At 35.4% G+C, this 15,164-nt stretch overlaps 1 long non-coding RNA gene across 11 annotated transcripts in view; it reads right to left on the bottom strand.

Annotated features, from left to right (window-relative positions):
- LOC144302653 (uncharacterized) overlaps window positions 1-15,164 on the bottom strand; it is a 540,109-nt gene that overhangs the window by 332,557 nt on the left and 192,388 nt on the right. For 8 of the 11 annotated variants that reach the window (XR_013369612.1, XR_013369615.1, XR_013369614.1 and 5 more), the window contains one exon: window positions 2,868-3,022. This is a non-coding gene — a long non-coding RNA (uncharacterized LOC144302653). Of the gene's footprint in view, window positions 1-2,867; window positions 3,023-10,932; window positions 11,069-11,957; window positions 12,026-15,164 lie in introns of those variants that run through there. The other 3 variants (XR_013369617.1, XR_013369616.1, XR_013369624.1) reach the window with 2 other exon arrangements.

Here is a 15,164-nt window from a genome sequence, read left to right as displayed (position 1 = left end):
AAGAAAAGACACTGGGTTAATACATACAATCAAACAGCTGAATCCTAGAATAAAAAACAGGGACGAGACTATGCCAACTTCATCTAAAGCTGCACTGAAAGAAGAAAGAATATGGATAGAAGTAAGGAAAAAGGACAACTGAATAATACATAAGTTGGCTTGGTTAAAAGCATAATTTCAAGAAGACCCTGCAAAGCACTGTATTAGTAAAATAATTATCATGACACTGACATAGGGTGATAACCCAGTTTTGTAAGCAAATTATTATACTATGTGCTAAGGATACAAATATGACATGATTCTTATACTTAGTATGCTTAATGTCTAATAGAATGAATCAGCAAGTCTATAAAATTTTATTTAATTTTGGAAAATTGTATCTTCTAAGTTAATGACAGCAAATAGGAATTAAGCTGGATAAGTCAAAGATGATTTGCTACTTTGATGACCAACAAGACATTGGTGATATGAGAAAGAGTAAAATAATTCCACATGAATTCAATTTTAAAGTAATAAAAATAGATACGTTACACATAGAAGTATGTATTAATCTGAAATATAAAAAGCACTTCTAAGTATAGAAGTATTTGAGGATACCAGAAAGATCATGATGACCACTGTGATAGATAAAATTAAACCTTCTTAATTTCTACCATTTCTTTTTTTTTAATATCTACCATTTCTTACACATTAGTTGGATGCAACAAATGAAAAAATTTATCACGAATATGACAAATGCTTAATATTAACTCATTAAGAAGTTTAAAAACATTGCAAACTTTATACTAATTTATCAATAAAAAAGTTGCATAGATATTCAAAAGACAATTCACTGAGTAGGAAATGAGATGTCTGCTAAACATTTAAAATTTTAATCACAGAATTCAAGAAAAGTGAATTTAAAGAACAGTGATGTTTTTTCCCCTATCGATTTACCAAAACTGAAAAAAGAAGGGTTAGCCATTGTTCAGGATACAAAACAGAATCAATAGAAAAGGATAAATTAAAGATAATAGGAGAAAAGTAAATGATGACAAACACATTTTTAAGAGTAAGCCTCAACGTGAGGCTCAATACCAGGACCCTGGGATCATGACCTGAACCAAAGGCAGATGCTTAACTAACTGAGCCACCCAGGCACCCCAAAGTTATTTGCTATAAAGTACTTTCTTTTCCTCAGATCTCACGGAAGGATGTAAAGCTCTGCATGTCAAGGCAGTGATCCAGTGAAATGAGGAGGTGAAATGAGGGAGCCTAAGACAAGTGTCTTGTTTTGGCTAAATGATATGCAAGACTGACAGCTATAAATAAAGATATTGAGAAGTCAGAAATGGGAAATCCCACAGCAATTAATAAAAGGAGGCTTCCAGAGAGGAGCAAGAAGGAAAGTTCTATTTGGTTCTTGTAAATTTATGGTGAGCCAAGTTTGTTAGTGTGCCAGGCCTTCTTCTTCCCCTCATCTCCAGCTGGTCTGTCATAGATATGTATAGATCAGATAATTAAGTGATTAGAGGTCAGTAATGTCAGGGAAAGGCATTAATAAAGTAACATATCTCAGAGCCCTTGGATGGAAGAGTCCACTGAAATGAAGAGAATGCTAATATTTAAAGAAAAGGTGTTGAGCCCATAATGGTTCTGGGTGAAACAAAAATGAAGTGATTTCTAAGGAGACCACCATAAGTTGAGACGTACACAGTTGGGGATTCTGAGACGGAAGTAATGTCATAATACCCTTAAATCACATCATTTTTTTTAAGATTTATTTTTATCTATTTATGATAGACATAGAGAGAGAAGCAGAGACACAGGCAGAGGTAGAAGCAGGAGCCATGCCGGGAGCCCGAAGCAGGACTCGATCCTGGGACTCCAGGATTGTGCCCTGGGCCAAAGGCAGCGCGAAACCGCTGAGCCACCAAGGGATCCCCTAATCACATCATTATGAACTGGAATAGGTCTTTTAATGTCTTCATTTTTACAGATCAACCAAAACTTGGACGGGTTTTTTTTTTTTATTATTATGCTTCTTTCAGGTCTGTGGGAGGCTAAAGTTTAATGATGCTTATATTTCTCAGGGGTACTTATAAAAAAATCTAAAGGTCTATGCTTATTACAAATATACTGCAATGCTGGGGAACTGCTCAAGTTCAAAACCTTAACCAGTTAAAAGGCCAACCAATATCCCATTTCTTCTGAGCCCTTTGGATCTGATGTTTCCCCAGCTGCCACAAATAGTTCCAAGTACAAATACTTTGCTGAGCCACTTTAATCACACATAGATTTCTATCATTGAAATTTCCCAAATTTTCTCAAGTTGTTTGCCACTCGTACAGATTCACCTTTCAGTCTAGTTTAACACTCTAAAGGATCTCAACTTGCTAATTAATGGATCCTAAATTTGCCCTTGTTACTTATTAGTTGTGTGACCTTAGGAAAAGCATTTCATGTCTTTGCACTTCAAACTTTTGGCCTGCAAAAATGAATATTATAAATGTATCTTGGATAATATCTATGAAGGTACCCAACAAAAGATAGAGGCTTGGTAAATAGTGGTGTCCTTTCTTCTTCTCCCGCTCACCAGACCTTCACTACTTAGAATCTCCTAGATTTTCCCCTCTCATCACTCTTCTCCACCTCTTGCCCCAGGCCCACATACAGGTATCCTCTCAAATCACAAAATCCCTTTCTTGGAACACTCTTCCATTCCAACAAGTTCGTCTTGGATCCTTCCCCATCAAAAATGTTTTCCCCTGATTTCCTCACCACCCTTCACCTTTTAGAATATAACCTCTTTTGAAAGAAAGATGTCAAACTCTGAAAGATTACCTTATTTCCTCTTAGTTCTAGGACACAGTCAGTCTGGCACTCACCATGTGAAACTTCCTTCCAGAGATGCTACATTGGGGTAGTGCTTGTGGCTCCTTATGGTTTGCTTTGGCTTCCAGGTGCCTAGAATTAGGGGCTAATTGAGGCTGAGAGGCACAGAGTAGTCAATAATTTCACATGAAGTCCATTTGGTTTGTTGCTGTGAAATGGAGAAAAGCAGGAATAAATAGTTTGAATGAATATGGATTATAATAGAGCAAAGTTGAAATACAAAATAAAATTGAGCATTTAATTAACTTAGTGTGCAGCTTTCAAGAATTTTAACTATTTATTTGTAAGGAAACAGCAATTTCTCTATAAGATAGACTGAAACTCATACACATTCTATACTAGTGCTAATAGAAATGCAATTTTAACTTCATATGCAATTTCAAATTTTCTAGTAACTATATTGAAAAAATGTTTTAAATAAAATCCTTTTCATAACATATTTTATTTAATACAACATATCCAAAATGTCATTTCAGGTTATAAAAAATTATAAGACATTGCACTACTTTTTTTGTACTGAGTCTTCCAAATTCAGGAGTGATGATAGAGAGAGGATGAAAAATTTCAACACTGATTTTGGTTAGATAGATATAAGTAATGATAGGCCTCCTACTCCCACAGATATCCACATCCTAATCTCTGGAACCTACGAACAGTGGTTACTCCACAAGGCAAAAAGGGCTTCATGGGTGTGATTAAATTATTCTGGATTATCTGAATGGGATTTCGATGTAATCACATGTAAGCTTATAAGGGATGCAGAGGGAGATTTCACCACAGAGGAAGAAAGGAAGACAATATGACGAAGAAGCAGTGATTGGCATGTGGCCACATACCAAAGAATGTTGGCAGCCCCCAGAAGCTGAAAAAGGCAAAAAACAAATTTTCCCATAGAGCCTCCAGAGGGAATGTGGCCAAACACACACCTTGCTCCAGGCCCAGTGATACTTATTGTGGACTTCTGGCATCCAAAACTGTGAAAGAATATACTTGTTGTTTTAAACCATCAAGTTGGTGGCAATTTGTTACAGTAGCAAATTAGAAGAAGCCATTTAGAATAAAGTGATACCATTATATTCCCTCCTCTGTTGTCAATGTCCAGACAAAGACCTCTCAGAAACTGCTCAACAAGTATCAGGGCTGAAAATGTCTTAAGTAATCTTCCAACTCACATGGTTTCAACTACTACTCATGTGCCGGAAACTTCCAAATTCGTATTTCTATCTTTCACTATGCTCTTGTACTCCAAAGCAATATTCATAAATATTTCTTGGGCATTGCCAGCTGTGTGTACCACAGTCATCAACAACTAACCATGCCCAAGTTGAATTCATCACTGCAACTTAAAACTTTCTCTTCCTTCCCTAGACTAGTTAATGAACCAGTCACCCATGTCTAGGTAATGTATTTTACACTGAATATTTATAACTAATTTTTCTTCCATTGCTGGAACTTTCATTTTACAATAAACTCTTTTAGCAGCAAAGAACCAAAAAAATTAAAAATCTAAGAAATAGGTGTTCTACACTTGAGGGACATAATAATTTGTGTTCTGAGAAAAACTTTTAAAGGTTCTTCTTTTTTTTAACTGAACAAATTAATATTCTGTAATAGAACAGGATGAAATTGAGACAGCCTTTGTTTATTGAAGCATCGTAGTTTGATGAGATAGTGAAAGGAATCATAGAGACATCTTATTTGATGAATTTTGTTATACAAAAATACTTGTTGAAAAAAATTACCTTGAATAAAGGAAAAGAAAACAATGCTGGTAAAAATACTTGAGCTAAAATTTTTATGTATTTCAAAAAAAATGGAATAAAGATGTTTTTATTTTGCATAATTAACTGAGTTTATATGCACCTTAGGAAAAATACAGATTTTTCTCAATTAAAAATATTTCTGGCCTACAGAACCTTAACAATAAAAGCAGTCAACTACTTCAAATTTATTAACCATAAAATACAACTTTGAAAAACACTGCAAGCAATTTTAGTTTAAAAATCCTCTGAACACATTAAAAAATACATTCTATAGTGACACAGTTTGACAGACAGTTATTGCTAAGAAATTGATTAAAGCATATAAATGTAAACCGAAGATAGTAATCCTACTTACATGATTTTTCAATGTTTTGCCTTGCTTTGACATACACAGGTACACATTTTTACTTGTACAAATATTTTTTTAAAAAAGATTTTACTTATTTATTCAAAAGAGACACACACAGAGAGAGGCAGAGACACAGGCAGAGGGAGAAGCAGGCTCCATGCAGGGAGCCCGACGTGGGACTCCATCCCGGGACTCCAGGATCACCCCCTGAGCCAAAGGCAGACACTCAGCCACTGAGCCACCCAGGCGTCCCACTTATACAAATAATTTTATTTTAAAAAATAGTTTTGAATAAAAGTACTCTACTTACAACATAAAAGAAACAACCTTGGGCAGCCCGGGTGGCTCAGTGGTTTAGCGCCACCTGCGGCCCAGCGTGATCCTGGACACCCGGGATCGAGTCCCACCTGGGCTCCCTGCTTGGAGCCTGCTTCTTCCTCTGCCTGTCTCTGCCTCTCTTTCTCTGTGTCTCTCATGAATAAATAAATAAAATCTTTAAAAAAAAAAAAAAGAAAACTTCATTAAGATATAAAAGTTTGATTATTTTAGAATATTCTTTCATTTTCATAAATTTTCTGATTTGGATAAAAAGTGACACCATCTTCCTACCCAAACTGAAATCAAAGAGCCATCTGGCCAATCTTCCTTCTCTCTCCTGACCTCACACGTAATAGATTACTATATCCCTATCAATTTTTTTCACATTTCCTTTCTCTCTTTCCTTTCACTCACACAATGTGTGTGTGTGTGAGTGTGTGTGTGTGTTTCATTTTAGTTTTTGCAACTATAAGCAAACAAGCAGAAGTTAACACAGCATTCTACATCTCCAGATCAGTTTTCTTACACAGGTGACCAGTTTACCAGGTGCAGACTTAGGGATTTCTGAGAACCTCTCACCCAGTCCTGCAGCTCACCCAGATAGCCGTGGTGTTTCACCACAAAACACCTCTCCCTATTGCTTTCTCCAGTGCTGCTCTTTAAAGGAGTCAGACTGGGACACTGACTGCAGTAACGAGGCTGAGATGTAGTACAGTGGAGTTTGGTGGACACGCCAGCCTCTGACTGTCTTGGTGAGAGACATGGACATGAAAACACACCCCAGAAGCGTCGTCATGCACAACTCCAGACTGAGGCTCACAGAAATGATTTCTCTCTCTCTCTTTTAAATCTCTCTTAAAGATTTGTTGATGCTCTGCTCTATTACCATAGACCTGGTCTTTTGACCTGCATTTTTTTCTTCTTTAAATTCTGGATTGCTACTCCTTTCACAAATTGATGATCCCATGGTAGTATCATAATATCTCCCCAAATGGAGTTCATTTTTGATCAAAATATAAGTCAACATGTGACCTTCTAGAATTATAAAGGATAAGTAGAAGGAAAAGTCCCTAAACCACTATCTGATTGCTCAGGCCTTGCTGGTGAAAATGGTAAATGGGAAGGGGAGAAATCTACATACATCACTGAACTTGAGAACACGGCTGGAGACCTCTGGGATGGCTTCTGTGTCCTAACATTCCTCTGCTTCCCAAACATGTCAACCACCAGAAAAGGGTGCCATTCTCTGTATTTGGAGTCCTTACTGCTGGGCGTTTCCAGATCTGTCATGACCAAGTAGAGTTTCCCAGATCAGGGCCATGCCATGCAACACTGGTAGACCAGTGGGCATCAGCAATTTGCCCAGCTCATCTATGTCCACCCTGGTGTATCTGACCTGCAGCAGATGCTGTAGCTGCTCATCCACTTACAGCAGGCTCAAGAGCTGGGACCATTTGCTGAGATTTACCGTCACATGGGCAAGTTAGACAGACAGCTGGGAAGAGTCCCGAGAGACAAGGCACAGGCCTGCAGTACCAACTCCAAGCAGTCCACAAACTGTTTCACCACCTTTTCTTATTTTCACTTCACTGGCTTAATTTAGATCCTCATTATGCCTTATAAAACTATGTGGTAACCTCCTACTTCATGTCTTTGTCTTTACACACTTTTAATTCATTAGACTTACTGCTTTTAAAGGAATTTTTAAAACCAAAAATCATATTTTGTTATTCAAATGCTATATTAGCATCAGGGGTACAATATTAGCCATACTCTAAACTCCAGATTTCTTCGATGAAATCACAAATTATTCTACGATTTAGTTTCTGCCTTTATCTTCACCACGTATCTGGCCTCACCTCATTCAATTCAAGCTATATGCTACTCCTCTCTACCATTACACATGATTTTTTCTTCCTCCTAAAGTAAACACTTCAATCTTAAGGACTTAAAAATCCTTGTTAGCTTTGAAACCTAGTTCAAGTGATTTTTCCTATGTAAAGCCTTCCTGGTTCATGCTGCAAATTTGAAATTACTCTTGTCTTTGTCCAACACTATATATGCTGTTTTTGTGTGTGTAGCAGCATGTCATATCATACCAGATTTTAATCATTATTTTTAAGGAAGCCAAGTGATGACATTAGTTTTGTACTTACAATGCCAATTAAAAATAGATAGTCAGACGTCTTTGTTTCCTCAGTGGATGGACAGATAAATGAATGATTAGACTATTCATAGGTTATTCAAGCTCAGTTATTTATGTTTTATCATGTTATGTGTTTCTTATGGACATACAAAATTCATAAAACCAATACAAAGCTCATAAAAGATACAATGCAAAAACTAAACTGATAAAAAATGATAAAGGATTCAGATTTAGTTGCCCAGATATGTGTGCTTTTTTCTTTGTTTTGCTTCTTAGATAGGGAAGTTTGTCCTCAACAATGCTGATTATTCAATCTGTCAAGAACATTTGAATTTGTGTATTTAATTAAAGAATTTCTGGATTATTTAATTAATCTAACTTTCCACTGGACTACCATTGAGGAGCATGCATGACAGAGAGGGCATAAAGTTTTGTATGTCAAAACTAATTTTTATGTTATATTATAATTTATTTTGTGTCATTCTTTTATAAGAACTCTAGCAAGTGTAATTTCTTTGTCAGTTTCTATAACTGATATAATCGCATCACTTAGGACATAAAGTGGAGGGGTTAATTTGCACATAAATGTAGCCTCAATTTATTTGTGATTGCCCAAAGGCTTTTCTGTGATTTCAATTTGGACATGAAACAGCCAAGGAGTACCTAGTAATTTCTTTTACTTGAATTAAACATTTGCATTTTCTAATTTATGCTTTCTGCATCTCCTTTTATTTGTCCAGACAGCAATTTAGACATTTTGACAGGTACACGTATAGAAAAGATAAAAAAAATCAAAATCATGTTTGTTATTTGATTGTGTATTAATTCTACATTTTCCCTTTTACCCCATAAATAGTGGGTTTAGTTTGTACCTGTGTGATAATAGTAATAATTCTTTGCATTTCTTTACAAACAGCACTACTTCATAGTTAGGTGCTATTCCACTCACATAATTATCCAAAGAGGTAAATTTAGGAAAATTGACTAAGTACACACTACCTGGAAGAGGCAGGTCACTTACACAGGTCAAATTTAATGTTCTTTCCATTACAAATGGGTATAATTAATGAGACTATTTGATTACATTTGGATGCTATAGGAATGAAACTAATTTCCTAATATGATTTTTTTTCAGGATAAACATTTATAATTTTGAAGTAGTCTTTAGTATCAATTTCTTCTTTGAGTGGTGAAAGAGAAAAATTCAAGCATTTTGAAAATAGCAGATATTCCCACTTTAAAATAATATCATTGAGCATTATCCACTAGGAGGACAATAATGTGGATCCAGAGAAAGAAGCTATTTATACATATCATCAACTCTCCTGAATTTAAGAACACATGCTGCATTTAGAAGCATTTGGGCAATCTTAGCCAATTTGGGATTTTAAGAATTATTAAAGCGAAGACCTTTCCGAATAGCATGAGACCATGACCATGAGACCAGTATGAAGATCAGAGAGCAGAGATCCAGGAACCATGAATATATAGAGAAAGTTATTTAAAAAATTATTATCTTAGTAGTTGTCTTACAGAACAAAAATTTAAAATTTAAATGTTCTGCAGCAAACTAAGATCAGGCCAGTCTGTTTGTAAGTAGTGCAAGTATGAATACCATTCTGAATATTAAGATCTATAGCAAAAAAAAAAAAAAAAGCTCTAAATTTATATTCTTTCATTTCTATTTCTAAGTGAATTATAATTTGTTAAAGGCTACTTTTTTCTTCCCAAGTAGTTTGCTTGAGAAATTCAATTTTGTGATTGAGTATAATCCCCAACCAGCTACAAATGATATCAAAACAGAGAGATACTATGCCTAAATCACAGGCTCCATTTCATTGCATAAATAGCCAACAGTTTTTCAGTAGAGAAACCAGTAATGATCATACAGTTAAATAATAGCTATCTACCTGCCAGATTACTGTGATTTTTGGCATCCTTGGCATACACTCTTAATTTGGCCAAACACTATTTCAGTTGCTGCCATGTCATTCCCAGAGGTGTTCTTTGGCTTCTAAATTGATCTGACATTTGCAGTGTTTCCAGGAATGAGGTTTAAAAATATAACAGTGATTCTGTGGATAGGTATACAGAGACTTAGGAATTCAAATACAAGTTGTTGTTTTTTTTTTTCCACTTGGGAGTTACAATATGTCTCTTATCTATGACAAGCTTTCGTATTTGATCTTCATAAGCTTTAAAGCAAAGTATAAATATATGATGAAAGTTCAAAACACTGTAGCCATGTTGGTAAAATTTTATGTAGCTAAAAACAGGATTTTTTTTAAAGAGCAGCTGTTAAAAGCTACCCCTCCACATTGTGGTTAATTATAAATTTCACAGACTTATTCCTCTTAATTTAATATCCCTAATCTCTCTTGATCTAACTTCAAACGTCTGGTCACTTTCTTTAACTATAACCAGGATATTCATGTTTATGTTACCACAACTTTTATAGACTTTATAAAGAACAAGTTTGATAATTATACTTTTAAGAAATACGACTACATTCTGCTCAAAATTTCCCAATATTATTCTTCTAAATCTGATACTATTTTAAAGCATCTATTTTTCCTTTTTAGTTTTGCTATTGTTATTCTGTGGTTTTCTAATCTTACTTAACTGCTATTTACCAACTTTTCTCTTTAGTATATTTTTGTCCCTTCTCTCTGTGGAGCCATTTTTAATTCCTACAAAATTTTCAAACACAAATATATCTTTGTATATATTTGTATATATATTCACTGAGGTTTTATTTTAAACAACTTAAAAAAAAACTAAAGAAAAAAAGGATATTACCCTATTGTTACCTTAATTCTCTTCCAAGTTGACATTGTGTTGATTTAGATCAACAATTCCAAAGGTCAATGTTCAAAAGGGAGGAAAAGCACTTTCTACGGCCAATTAATTTTAGGATTCGTTTGATCAAATATGATTAAATAAGATTCTTTACTATAAAATTTTATAGAATAATAGAGCGTAAAATTCTATAAATTTCTAATGGAATCCTTCAAACTAATTTGTCTAAAGAGTCCTTTTTGCCCAAAAATCATATATATCAGTATTTACCCAAACCAGTTTAGGGGGAAGTCAAGCACTTCAGTATCATATTATATGTAACTATTTCTCTGTCTTTTTCTCTTCTGTGGAACCCTACCCACCTAAGGTACAAACTTATATGTTCTAATCATTCTTTTTTTTTTTTAAGATTTTACTTATTTATTCATCAAAGACACAGAGAGAGAGAGAGAGAGAAAGAGAGAGAGAGAGGCAGAGACACAGGCAGAGGGAGAAGCAGGTTCCCCACAAGGAGCCGGATGCGGGACTCAATCCCAGATCTTGGGATCACGCCCTGAGCCAAAGGCAGACACTCAACCGCTGAGCAACCCACGCATCCCTGTTCCAATCATTCTTGTAGGTGTGAGAGATAGAAAAAAGCATAGAGAGGCCATAATTAAAAATAGAGGAGAAAAATTTAATATACAAGTAGGACAAATACTGGTGATGATGACTGCTGTGCACAAAATAAACCAGTGGGTGAAACTCAGGAAACGAGGTAATTCTTTAGACTGATTTTCAGTGAAGGTTTCTCTGAGGAGATGGCATTTGCGTTGAGACCTGAATGCAAACAGGAAGAACAGCATGAAAATCAGAGGGCAGAGAGCTCCAAGCAAAGGGAAAAGCAGATGCAAAGCCTTAAGAGTGGAAATAAGTTGGTGTTTTCCTGGAACTTAGATCATCCTAATGTGGTTAGAGCAAAATCAGTGAGGAGGAGAGAGAGATAAGCAATCAGACTGGCGAGAGGGGCATTGACCATATCATGTAGAGACATGTACAAAGCTTGGAGTTTATTCTAAGTGCAATGAGAAGCCATTGGAGGATTTTGAGCAGAAGGGTGCCACGAATTTTAAAAGATCACACTGTCTGCTGTGTGGAGAATGGCTAATTAGGGAGCAAAAGTAGAGCCAGACAAACCATTAAACAGACTATTGAATTAGCACAGATGAGCAAAGATTTCTTGCAGTTGGGTAGGGTAGTAGCAATGCAAATGAGATGTATTTTGGAAAGAAGCAACAAGATTTGCGGATGTGTATGGTATGGGACCTGAAAGACAATTAATGATAACTCCTGGGTTAGTTTAATCAACAGAGTGGAAGTGATGCTATTTATTGATATGAGAAAGACTAGAGGAAGAGGATGGGAGGGCAACAAGAAGAGAGGAAATTCTGTTTCGAGACTCAAGTGGAGAAATCAAATAAACACACACATATATATATATATATATATATATATATAGAGAGAGAGAGAGAGAGAGAGAGAGAGAGAGAGAGACAAGAAGACATAAAGACTGGAAAATCTTTGCTGTAGATGGCATTAGAATTTATGGGACTGGATAGATCATCTAGAGGGGTAAAGTTGACAGGAAACAGGGATTACTTAGGACCAGACCCTAGGAGATACATATATTTTGACAGTTTTTAGTTTATAAATTATGTTTTTAAATTACCCCATGTCTCTAGAAGTGTTCATATTCAGGAAACTTCAGTATCCTCTGAGAATTCATAGATCACAGTTCTGGGGGAAACCAAAGGACAAAGCATCTGATCAGACCAAAATCAGATTTTGCAATCATGTTCTCAATCAAAGGGACTAACTCTGAAGGCAAAAATCTGAAGCTGTATGATTCAGAAGTACAGCTGGCATATATTCTGTCCCTTTATCATTTTCTATAAAGAATTAACATTTATATATTAAGGCATAACACTTGATATTCTGAGAGCAAAACTGAAACATCATTAATACTGATCCAGGCAAAGAAAATCAGCAAAGTTATCCAGGTCGTGCACTAAGCAAAACTTTACATTAAGAGATCTATTAGAATAGATGCTTCATTGCCTCAGGTATTTAGGGACTTCTTTTAAAATGCTACTACTATTGCAAAGCATATAATAATCAATATATTCCTTTGTTTAAAAGATTTTATTTATTTATTCATGAGAGACACAGAGAGAGGGGCATGGACATAGGCAGAGGGAGAAGCAGTTTCCCTGTAGGGAGCCCAATGTGGGACTCGACCCCGGATCCCAGGATCATGCCCTGAGCTGAAGGCAGATACACTACCACTGAGCCACCCAGGTGTCCCTAATCAATATATTCCAATCTGAAAATGTGTTTCAGCAGTTGAAACAATTTAATAGAAACCCAGTAAATCCACGATAATGAAATTCACCAGCATAAAAATATCCAACTACATATCTACACAGCTGTGTATTCATCTATATTTCTATCATCTAATGTACTGATATATTACTTACAATCGATTATATTTCCTCCAAATTTGATCTTTAAACAGCTTATACATCTTCAAAATATTTTCTTTTTCTTTTCTGAAGAAAATATCCTACTAGTGTTATTACATTGTTCCCAAGACAACTAAAAAACAAGCATAATGAAGTGATTCTATTTAAATATCTGCCTAAATTAGGATAGCTCTTGGGGAAACTAAAGATATTGTCATAAGAAAAAAAGATCATAAATATTTAGTGAGTCATTAAGAAATTAATTACTAGATCCATAATAGTATACATTATGGTGCTATATGTGTTTCATACTAATATGCTTTTACTAGGAAATAACTAGTGGGTTAGGTTGCCAGCAGTTCCTCTTATAAAATATGTGTAATCACATTCTGAAAAAAAAAAATCACATTCTGGCTTTGCGCTCTATAGATGATGATAGACTGTACAGCCATAGCTATGGGGATTTGCGAATGAAGAATGGATTTCTGGAGCCAAGGAATGTTTACAAATTGTTGCAGACTCTTATTTAAGCCTAAATCTGCTTAGTTCCACCTGCAGCCCAGGGAGTGATCCTGGAGACCCTGGATCGAGTCCCACGTCAGGCTCTCTCTGTATGATGCCTGGTTCTCCCTCTGCCTGTGTCTCTGCCTCTCTCTCTCTGTCTCTATGAATAAATAAATAAAATCTTAAAAAAAAAAAAAAGAAGCCAAAGGCTCAAGGTACACAGATAAAGCTGGAAAAGAAAAGTCCAGAGTGACCATCCCAGGGTGGTCATGGGAACACACATGACCAGGAACACAAATCACTTTGTGGCTTCTTTTAAAAAAAAAAAAAAAAAAAACCTTCAGTTGTGATCATTCTTTTGAACAATGACCTCACATAGTGGTGAAAAGGAGGGTAGTAGAGGAAAAGGTAATAGAACTGAGACTGAAAAGATCTGGGTCATTGCAGCAGGTTGATAAAAGGGGATCCAGTATCATCAATAACTGATCAGATTTGGTCTGAAGTCATAACTCATTTGATAATCAGGCGCTATGACAAAAAAAAAAAAAAAGGTTTTCTGCACAAAGAGTTATAAAGAAAAATTAAAAAAAACCTTTTTGCTTAAGTTTATCTATGTTTTCAAAGAACACACCATTGCATCATCTCCATTGTTTCACTCTTACCACTTTTTTCCTATTTAATGAAATGCATAATTATTCTCTATATTATATTATTACCTAGAAAGAAACCATAAATTTAATTCTTGTGCTTATGTTTTTAAATACTAGCCACATATACTTTAGTGTTTATAATCAAATCAGATTAACACATTTTGAAGATTTTATTAGGCATAGTACTGTCGAAGGTTATTTGGCATGGTGAGAAATAATAAACAATGGTCCTGTCTTCAAGCAGCTTGAAACTGGTTTGGAAAAAAAAATAAAACTATGTGGAAATGTAATTCCAACAGAATAAGAATCATATTGCAGTTTACATAAATATTTTTAAAATAAGTAATCATTAATATAATATGAAAGGTATAGAAAGGCTAAGAATCATGTCAGCAAGATAGTGAAATAGGAGTTTCAACCCTCAACCCCCAATAGAAACACTGATTTGAATAACTACTCACAGATAAGAATAAGTTTATGGGAGTTCAGAGGTTCAGCTGAGAGATTCAAGCACCTCAGTAGAGCAAAACATCCAAGAATAAATGCAGGAAGAAGTTACGAAAAAAATTCTCATTTTATCTGTGTCACCATCCCTGAATGTGGCACAGCTCAGTGGCAAGAGAGATCCCCCTGACCAGTGAGTTCTCCCACAGGGGTAAGTGAATGTTAAGTGGGTGTCTGACCTCCCCAGTCTTGTGGAGAACTGAGTAGAAGGCACAATTCTATTATATAGCATAATGCCTATAACTGTACTCTACTTAATACTTAAAAGAGGGTAGAAGTTATGTTGTGTTCTTATCACACATGTACACACCAATTCTGTCTTTTCCTACCCAGTGCATGGAGGGAAACAGAATACATCCATTATTTGGGGTAGCGTGCAACCGGGAGGAAAGGAGAGAACACTCTCAAACTTATTTTATAAGACCAGCATATCCTGATACCAAAGCCAGCCAAGGCAAAGAAAGCAAAGCAAAGCAAAGCAAATTATTATTACAAGATAATATTACTGATATACATCCAAAAATCCTCAATAAAATGCTAGCAAATTGAAATCATCAGTGCATTAACAAGATCATAAACCTTGATCAAGTGGGATTTATCCCTGATATGCAAGGATGATTCATCATTTGTAAATCAATAAATGTGGTACATTGCATTAACAGAATGAAGTATAAAAATCATACAATCATCTCCATAAATGCAGAGTACTTGACAAAATTCAACATTTGTTCTTGATAAAAACTCTCAACAAGTTTG

Source organism: Canis aureus, chromosome 31, assembly GCF_053574225.1.
Source record: "Canis aureus isolate CA01 chromosome 31, VMU_Caureus_v.1.0, whole genome shotgun sequence".
Taxonomy (NCBI): Eukaryota; Metazoa; Chordata; class Mammalia; order Carnivora; family Canidae; genus Canis; species Canis aureus.
This window is presented reverse-complemented; position numbering and strand designations above follow the sequence as displayed.